The sequence below is a fragment of the Lethenteron reissneri genome, chromosome 53 (genome assembly GCF_015708825.2).
Source record: "Lethenteron reissneri isolate LAM-NWPU_2019-01 chromosome 53, ASM1570882v1, whole genome shotgun sequence".
NCBI classification, from domain to species: domain Eukaryota; kingdom Metazoa; phylum Chordata; class Hyperoartia; order Petromyzontiformes; family Petromyzontidae; genus Lethenteron; species Lethenteron reissneri.
This window is the reverse complement of record NC_083831.1, coordinates 7,153,599-7,163,916: the sequence shown is the minus strand read 5'-3', so window position 1 is coordinate 7,163,916 and position 10,318 is coordinate 7,153,599. Positions and strand designations below refer to the sequence as shown.

General features: G+C 55.8%; 1 protein-coding gene across 1 annotated transcript in view; it reads left to right on the top strand.

Moving 5' to 3' along the window:
* The first annotated feature begins 4,057 nt into the window (after nt 1-4,057).
* Nucleotides 4,058-10,318, top strand: part of EDARADD (EDAR associated via death domain) — a 44,195-nt gene continuing 37,934 nt past the window's right edge. Inside the window, 1 exon segment of the mRNA XM_061573842.1 lies at nt 4,058-4,062. The gene's annotated coding sequence lies outside the window, so the exon portion shown is untranslated.

Here is a 10,318-nt window from a genome sequence, read left to right as displayed (position 1 = left end):
ACACCCCACATATTACACATACACCACACACTACACACTACACACACCCCACACACACTACACACTACACACACCCCACACACCCCCCACACACCCCACACACCCCCCACACACCCCCCACACTACACACACACACCCCACACACACCACACACACACCCCACACACACCACACACAGACCCTACACATTACATACACACAGACCCCACACATTACATACACACACTCCACACACACTACACACACTGCACACACACTACACACACACACCCCACACTGCACACACACCACACACACCCCACACATTGCACACACACCACACACACCCCACACATTACACACACACTACACACACACCCCACACACACCCCACACACACACCACACACATTACACACACACGCGGCTGTCAACCCATACGGCGTACAGCCATTTCAATACGAGCACAACAAATATATTTTGTCTATTTGTTTGTGTTTCTCCCTTGTGATGGGAACTTTGTAGGATGAACGTTGAGATGTATAAGGGGCCACGGGGGGTGACCAATAGGGTCTGAGTTTGTCTGTAACAAGGTTGGGGGCACTGATAAGGGGATGCCAGGTACGCACACATAGCTCCAGGTGATAATGTAACACAATCGGATGATTCTTCTTCTTGGTTCTTTCGGTAAAGTCACGTAGAAGGGAAGTAATAAAATAATAAAAATTAAACATAATAAAATTATTCAGAGTCAGACTCTGTCGCCTCGACGGACCTGGTTTTCGCCTGAGGACGGCTGCTTGCGTTGTGGCCGAAACGTCGTGAGAATAATTTTATTATGTTTTATTTTTATTATTTTATTACTTCCCTTCTACGTGACTTTACCGAAAGAACCAAGAAGATGAATCCCTGCAGTCACGAAAGCTTTAAATCAAAAATCGGATGATTACCACGACGCCAACACAGAAGGACCCACACGACTGCACTCATCGATTTGCACGCCACAAGGCACAAAAGATGATATCACCCACAACTTCAAACCCAGAATATATATCATGCACACAAAGCAAAGGAGAATATGGTATATAAAATTATTGTGCAAAAAACTAATCTGGATGACATACACACACAATTGCAAACACATAAACTGGTAACAATGGAAAGGCACAGGCCAAAAGAAAACATGACGTCACACATTTTTACAATCGGTCCCAAATAATTAACATAATCAATACACACGCCACACACAATACACGAGGATGATATCAACAGTCCACAGCTTATAGATACGAAAAACACAACCCTAAATACACAACACACGCACTGTAAAAACATTACGTGACAGCTCCGGCTGATACATAAAACACACAACAGCAGCGTGATAACATTTCACACACAAAGAAACATTCAGACACAAACCCGTCCTGCAGACAGACATACACAACCCATGCTGCACACAGACACACACACAGACACACACACCCCATGCCACACACACAGACACACACACACCCCATGCCGCACCCACAGACATACACACACCCCATGCCGCACCCACAGACACACACACACCCCCTGCTACACACACAGACACACACACACCCCATGCTGCACACACAGACACACACACACACCCCATGCTACACACACAGACACACACACACACCCCATGCTACACACACAGACACACACACACCCCATGCCGCACCCACAGACACACACACCCCATGCCGCACCCACAGACACACACACACCCCCTGCTACACACACAGACATACACACACCCCATGCTGCACACACAGACATACACACACCCCATGCTACACACACAGACACACACACAGACACACACACCCCATGCCGCACCCACAGACACACCCACAGACACACACACCCCATGCTACACAGACACACCCACAGACACACACAGACACACACACAGACACATACACCCCATGCCGCACCCACAGACACACACACAGACACACACACACCATGCTACACACACAGACACACACACGCCCCATGCCGCACCCACATACAGACACACACTCACCATGCCGCCCCCACAGACACACACAAAGACACACACACACACACCCCCATGCGACACACACACACCCCATGCTGCACACACAGACACACACACCCTATGCCGCACACACAGACACACGCAACCCATATGACACTAACACAACCCATATGACACTAACACAACCAAATCAAACACACAACGCAGGCAACACGACATCACAAAAGCACACAACGCAAAGCAACCTGCAGAAGAACGAACGCCCCAAGCTCTTTACGCACACAAACACACACACCGACCTGACGATACACACGTGAACACGTAGACACACACACACGTGACGAGGCATAAACATATTTATATCAATCCCACACAACCATCAACATCACAACCATCAACATCACACACAGGAATTTGCATACAACGCCCCACGCTTCGTGCACACAAATACAAACATAGAAAGACAAAGATCCCCCCAATAGCCTGCACAGACTGTTTGGGGCAAGTGCTGTTAGCGAGTAGCAGCGCCTTTGAAGGGCGGCAACCGTGGGGTGGCCAACACCACGCCCGGCCGCCTTTGTTTCCCCCAGTGGCGATGCTTTTACGCACAGCACCAGGTTCTCGTTTGAGGCCGAGTCGACCTAGGGGAGGCCCGGCCGTGGGCGCTACAATTTGCAAACACACCATGCTGGTGGCATACACACAAATACAAACCCCCCTTAGACACACACACACACTATGACGAGAGACAATCTAAATCACACACACACACACCGACACACACACACCGACACACACAATAGCATTGTTAACAACAAAACAATGGACCGTACCAGACCACAGCGATCTGCCAATATCGAAACAAAGACGAAGATCGCCCCCGTTACGGCCCTGGTTTTTTTTGACAGATTGTAAAAACCTTATACGCGTCGGAGCTAACACAAACACAGACGCCAACAACAACAACAATAATCACGGAACGATTTAAAGGAATCATCTGGTGACGGCGATTATGCCGCTGCTGCTGCATTGTCAGTTGTGTACCAGCACAGACAACAACAACAACTCAACGGGTTAGTCAAGCACAACATCGGTTGCCTTAAAAGGAGAAAACAAGATTTAAAAAAACAGGCGACGTTTTGGGCAAATCACCTTCGTCACGGCACAAACACCAACACAGAGAAAAGCATATGTGCCGTGGAGGGCTGTCGCCCGAAACGTCGCCTCCTTAATATTTTATTTTTTTCTCTCCTTTAAAGGTCACGGGTGTTATCGCTCGCTGAACCATCACGACGACGACGATGATGTTGTTGGTGGTGGCATTGAAAGACAACAACGACGATGATGTTGGTGGTGGTGGCATTGAAAGACAACAACAATAACAACGATGTTGGTGGTGGTGGTGGCATTGAAAGACAACGATGTTGGTGGTGGCATTGAAAGACAACAACAATAACAACGACGACGATGATGTTGGTGGTGGTGGTGGCATTGAAAGACAACAACAACAACGTACCACGGCCCTTCAATCCACACCACTGCTTCTTCTCCATTGTGGCTCGGGTGACCAGACGATGGAAAAACAAAAAAAAACGAGAACCGAGTAGCGCCCTAATAAAGGCTTTGCCCAACCAGCAGACAAAAGGCGTTGCTATTATATATTATATATGTGCGTGCGTGAAAGTCACAAGCGTCTGCAGCTGTTAGGAGCAGCAGCAGCAGCGGGCAGGCAGCAGTGGGCAGGCGAAGCTGGAACAGCGCGACAGAGCGAGAGAAGCCGATGATGCTGCTGCTGATGCTGCTGCTGATGATGCTGATGATGATGATGCTGATGATGATGCTGTGAATGTGAATGTGCGGCCGAACAGTTCGTGTGTGTCGTCGCACGCCACCGCCGCTGGCTTCACGCTGCTAATGACGCCAGAAAAACGTGGGGGGGGAGTGGGATGGAGAGTGTGGGCGGAGGGAGGAGAGAGAGAGAGCGTTGGAGCGTTTAAAGCAGAGGAAGAACGGTGGTGGGGAGGCAGGGCTGGCCCAGCAAGGGAGAGCTGGGTAGGTGGGGGGGGGAGAAGTGGGAGGGGAGAGAAGAGACGTGAGAGGGAGGGGAGGGAGAATGAGTGGTTGAATTGTGAGAGGGGTGGGTTGGGAGAGAGGGTGGGTGAGAGAGAGGGTGGGTGGGTGGGTGAGAGAGAGGGTGGGTAGGTGGGTGGGTGAGAGAGAGGGTGGGTGGGTGGGTGAGAGAGAGGTGGGTGGGTGGGTGGGTGAGAGAGAGGGTGGTGGGTGGGTGAGAGAGAGGGTGGGTGGGTGGGTGGGTGAGAGAGGGTGGGTGGGTGGGTGAGAGAGAGGGTGGGTGGGTGGGTGAGAGAGAGGGTGGGTGGGTGGGTGAGAGAGAGGGGGGTGGGTGGGTGAGAGAGAGGGTGGGTGAGAGAGAGGGTGGGTGGGTGGGTGAGAGAGAGGGTGGGTGGGTGGTGGGTGGGTGAGAGAGAGAGAGGAGGGTGGGTGGGTGAGAGAGAGAGAGAGGTGGGTGGGTGAGAGGAGAGGGTGGGGGGTGGGTGAGAGAGAGGGTGGGTGGGTGGGTGAGAGAGAGGGTGGGTGGGTGGGTGGGTGAGAGAGAGGGTGGGTGGGTGGGTGGGTGAGAGAAAGGGTGGTGGGTGGTGGGTGAGAGAGAGGGTGGGTGGGTGGGTGAGAGAGAGGTGGGTGGGTGGGTGAGAGAGAGGGTGGGTGGTGGGTGAGAGAGAGGGTGGGTGGGTGGGTGAGAGAGAGGGTGGGTGGGTGGGTGAGAGAGAGGGGGGTGGGTGGGTGGGTGAGAGAGAGGGTGGGTGGGTGAGAGAGAGGGTGGGTGGGTGAGAGAGAGGTGGGTGGGTGAGAGAGAGGGTGGGTGGGTGGGTGAGAAAGAGGGTGGTGGGTGAGAGAGAGGGTGGGTGGGTGGATGAGAGAGAGGGTGGGTGAGTGAGAGAGAGGGTAGAGAGGGTGGGTGAGAGGGAGGGTGGGTGGGTGGGTGAGAGGGTGGGTGATAGAGAGGGTTGGTGAGAAATAGGGTGGGTGGGTGGGTGAGAGAGAGGGTGGGTGGGTGGGTGAGAGAGAGGGTGGGTGGGTGGGTGAGAGAGAGGGTGGGTGGGTGGGTGAGAGAGAGGGTGGGTGGGTGGGTGAGAGAGAGGGTGGGTGGGAGGGTGGGTGGAGAGAGGGTGGGTGGGTGGGAGGGTGGGTGAGAGAGAGGGTGGGTGAGAGAGAGGGTGGGTGAGAGGGTGGGTGGGTGGGTGAGAGGGTGGGTGGGTGGGTGAGAGAGAGGGTTGGTGAGAGATAGGGTGGGTGGGTGAAAGAGAGGGTGGGTGGGTGAGAGAAAGGGTGGGTGAGAGAGAGGTGGGTGGGTGGTGAGAGAGGTGGTGGTGGCGTGAGAGAGAGGGTGGGTGGGTGGGTGGGTGAGAGGAGAGGAGTGGTGGGTGGGGGGTGGGTGAGAGAAAGGGTGGGTGGGTGGGTGAGAGAGAGGGGGGTGGGTGGGTGGAGAGAGAGGGGTGGGTGGTGGTGGGTGAGAGAGAGGGTGGGTGGGTGGGTGAGAGAGAGGGTGGGTGGGGTGAGAGAGGGGTGGGTGGGTGAGAGAGAGGGTGGGTGGGGTGGTGAGAAAGAGGGTGGGTGGGTGAGAAAGAGGGTGGGTGGGTGAGAGAGAGGGTGGGTGGTGGGTGAGAGAGAGGGTGGGTGAGTGAGAGAGAGGGTAGAGAGGGTGGGTGATGAGGGAGGGTGGGTGGGTGGGTGAGAGGGTGGGTGATAGAGAGGGTTGGTGAGAAATAGGGTGGGTGGGTGGGTGAGAGAGAGGGTGGGTGGGTGGGTGAGAGAGAGGGTGGGTGGGAGGGTGGGTGAGAGAGAGGGGTGGGTGGGTGGGAGGGTGGGTGAGAGAGAGGGTGGGTGGGTGGGAGGGTGGTGAGAGAGAGGGTGGGTGAGAGGGTGGGTGGGTGGGTGAGAGGGTGGGTGGGTGGGTGAGAGAGAGGGTTGGTGAGAGATAGGGTGGGTGGGTGAAAGAGAGGGTGGGTGGGTGAGAGAAAGGGTGGGTGAGAGAGAGGGTGGGTGGGTGGGTGGGTGAGAGAGAGGGTGGGTGGGTGGGTGGGTGAGAGAGAGGGTGGGTGGGTGAGAGAGAGGGTGGGTGGGTGGGTGAGAGAGAGGGTGGGTGGGTGGGTGGGTGAAAGAGAGGGTGGGTGAGTGAGAGGGTGGGTGAGTGAGAGGGTGGGTGGGTGAGAGAGAGGGTGGGTGAGAGAGAGGGTGGGTGAGTGAGAGAGAGGGTGGGTGAGTGAGAGGGTGGGTGAGAGGGTGGGTGGGTGGGTGAGTGAGAGGGTGGGTGAGAGAAAAGGTGGGTGGGTGAGTGAGAGAGGGTGGATGGGTGAGAGAGAGGGTGGGTGGGTGGGTGGATGGGTGAGAGAGAGGGTGGGTGGGTGGGTGAGTGAGTGAGTGAGAGGGTGGGTGGGTGGTTGGGTGAGAGAGAGGGTGGGTGAGAGAGAGGGTGAGTGAGTGAGAGGGTGGGTGAGTGAGTGAGAGGGTGGGTGGGTGGGTGAGAGAGAGGGTGGGTGAGAGAGAGGGTGAGTGAGTGAGAGGGTGGGTGAGTGAGTGAGAGGGTGGGTGGGTGAGTGAGTGAGAGGGTGGGTGGGTGAGAGAGAAAGTGGGTGGGTGAGTGAGAGAGGGTGGATGGGTGAGAGAGAGAGGGTGAGTGAGAGGGTGGGTGAGTGAGAGGGTGGGTGAGTGAGTGAGAGGGTGGGTGGGTGGGTGGGTGAGAGAAAGGGTGGGTGAGTGAGAGGGTGGGTGAGAGGGTGGGTGGGTGAGTGAGAGGGTGGGTGAGTGAGAGGGTGGGTGAGAGGGTGGGTGGGTGAGTGAGAGGGTGGGTGAGTGAGAGGATGGGTGAGAGGGTGGGTGGGTGAGTGAGAGGGTGGGTGAGTGAGAGGGTGGGTGAGAGAGAGGGTGGGTGAGTGAGAGGGTGGGTCAGAGAGAGGGTGGGTGAGTGAGAGGGTGGGTGAGAGAGAGGGTGGGTGAGTGAGAGGGGGGGTGAGTGAGAGGGTGGGTGGGTGAGTGAGAGGTTGAGTGATGGCTATGTGGATGGTGGGTAGCTGTTAGAGACGAAAGGGATGCATGGAGGGTGAGGGAGCAGAATGCTGAGTGGGAATCTGGGCTGCAAGGCGAAAGGGGAGACATGGCTTATGGACTTGGACCAAATCAGCAGGTATGCGCCCGATCTCATCAGATCTCTCAAGCTCAGCCGGGCTGTGCCTGGATAGACAGACAGACGGGTGGGTGGGTGGGTGACCACCAAGCGTTGTCAGTGGCGTCTGTGGCAATACATTGTGGGCGGCAGAGGGCAGCGCAGAAACAATCCACTGTTGTACTGCACTCCTCATCGCGCTGCGGTGGCTATGCACGTGGCCTGTCTGCAATCCAGCAATGTGGAGGTAGCAGCGAGGGCTTGCTGGGTTACACACAAATGCTGCGAAACGGGCATCGCCAGGTGCAATAACACCCTGCCTGGCTTGCCGCGTAGCGGAACAGAAAAAGTGTGGACTGATTTTCCCTCCATCTGTACGGGATCGTGTTGTCTCCCCTCGAATGCGTGGGGGTTTCTCCGGGTGATCCATCCCCCCCCCCCCAAGTGGAAACACTCAATTCATTAGACGAAAACATCTTAATACATAGAGGACCACAGAGCTTTGGGGTGGTAGGGGTTGATTTGGCACCGGCTCCTCCTCCCAGCACCTCTGGGTCTTTCTCTCTCTCTCTCTTCGAGGGCGGTGCTTTAGTATTTCAAATTGAACGTTGTTTCGATTATCATTATTAGTATTTACAACAACAAAATTGCGGTTTGGTTTATTGAGTGGGGTGAAAGTTCGGTGGCCCGGATGGGAGAGATGCAGTAACGAAATCTATATGGTGCGAGGCTTAGGAAGGGAGACATTAGGAAGCAATGTGTGAGGGTGGGAGGAAAACTGTCTGGTACTGGTAGTAACCTCCTGGTTACACCAGCCCACAGGGGATTATTGTGTCCGTCCGTCGTGCATCCAAAAATGGGAGGGGTGGGGCTGGGTGGAGAGGGGAGGGTGGGGAGGGGCTGGGTGGGGAGGGGAGGGGTGGGTGGGGAGGGGAGGGTGGGGAGGGGCTGGGTGGGGAGGGTGGGGAGGGGCTGGGTGGGGAGGGAGGGTGGGGAGGGGCTGGTGGGGAGGGGAGGGGTGGGTGGGGAGGGAGGGGCTGGGGAGGGGGTGGGAGGGGTGGGGCTGGGTGGGGAGGGGCTGGTCACCCCGTGGTGCCCTTATAAAACTCAACGTTTAACCTACTCACGCCGGCTTGTGCCCGCCCTCACAGTCGGGCATATTTGCGGAATACACCACGCCGCCGTTGACCCTGCAGGCCATTGACCGAGCAACCCGACGTTCCTACCAGCTCCCTCCGCAGGAATGTGTTTAAATCAGAGGAGGCTTTTACGTTTGTGGTAGATGTATAACGCTCAGTAAGAGAGTGGTGGCGCGGCGGTGAGCGTACTGCGCTATGAGAACCAGACAAAGCAGAGTTCGATTCCCAGCCAGTGACATCTGAAGCGATTCTGGGCACGGACCAGCGCGGTGAAGTATGGCTCAAAACAAACATTCCCATGACCCGCACGGCGTAGCGAGACCTTTATCCAGCAGTGGACAAAGGGCTGTACGTGCACATTATAAAACACTGGCCAAAAACATCCCATTGCAGGGCCCTCCTCCTCCTCCTGCGCAAAGAATGTTGAAACTCAGCCAGACTTTTCTGGACAATAATTACGGGGAGTAGTGGCGTAGCGGCTGGCTTCACTGTGCCGTGAAACCAATTGAGCCGAGTTCGGTTACAATCCAAGACCCGCATTATTAGCACCAGTAGGCAGGGTATGAGGGAAGGGAAATGATGTATGTAGGGAAATTAATATGGGTGTAAGGGTTTAGAGGGAGCGATGCAGAGAGGGGAGGGGTTGTAAGAGGAGGGGAGACATGGTGGGAGGGAGGCAGGGAGGGAATATTGGAGGGATGTCGTGAGATGGAGGAGGGGAGAGAGACACTGGTACAGGGATAGAGAGGGTGGTAGACAGAGTGCGGTACAATGCTGAACTGAAAATCATTAAATATGAATTGGGAGGAATGCAGGCAGGATGGGAGGCAGGGAGACGAGAGGGAGGGGGGTATGGGAGGGATCTCGGGAGATGGGGGGGGGGGGTGCTGATACAAGGTGTGGTGCAATGTCAATGGAAGAGAGTGGGATGCAATGTGGATTGGAGGGATGGGGCACGATGGGAGGGATGGAGGGAGATGGGGGGGGGGAGATGCTGATACAGGGTGTGGTACAATGTCAATGGAAGGGAGTGGGATGCAATGTGGATTGGAGGGATGGGGCACAATGGGAGGGATGGAGGGAGATGGGGGGGGGTAGAGATGCTGATACAGGGTGTGGTACAATGTCAATGGAAGGAGAGTGGGATGCAATGTGGATTGGAGGGATGGGGCACAATGGGAGGGATGGAGGGAGATGGGGGGGGAGAGATGCTGATACAGGGTGTGGTACAATGTCAATGGAAGAGAGTGGGATGCAATGTGGATTGGAGGGATGGGGCACGATGGGAGGGATGGAGGGAGATTCGTGGGAGACGCGGGAAAGAATGGGAGGGTCTAGAACAGGGAGCAGCAAACGAAATAACAAGAAGAGCCATTTTTGTTTTGTTTAAAATTCTGCAATAAACGCAAGATTTCGAGCGCCGCATGCGATGCCCTTAAACAGCCACCGCATGCGGCTCCTGGGCAGCAGGTTGACGACCCCCCACCCCCCCCCCCCTGGTCCAGGAGGATCGAGGCAGCGATGCAGAGAGAGAGAGAGTGTGTGTCAGGGTGTGGCACAACGAAAATGGGAAGAGGTGGGCTGCAATATGGAAATGAAGGATGCGGGATAGGTGGGGAGGTATGGACCTTGTGGTGGGGAGGGATGATGCAGGGAGCGGGTGAGGCGCAGGGCGTGGTGGTGGTGGTGGTGTGAATGGGTGGGGGGTGGGGTGCAATTTGAATTGGAGTGGTGCTGGCAGGATGGGATGGATGGAGGAGGGGAGGCTTGCAGGGTGCATGGTGGGGGGGAGGCATTGCAACGACGGCCTTCAATGCACCAGAAGAGGGTGCCGCTGTCTGCTTTGCACACTGCGGGTGACCCGCCCTTCACAATAAAAGCCAACTTCGGTCCACCTCCGTAAGAGTCCCTTGGGCAGCCCCAATTGACAACGGTTCCATTCGAAAATCTTAATGTATTCTTCGATCGAATTTGAAGTCCACGCGTGTCC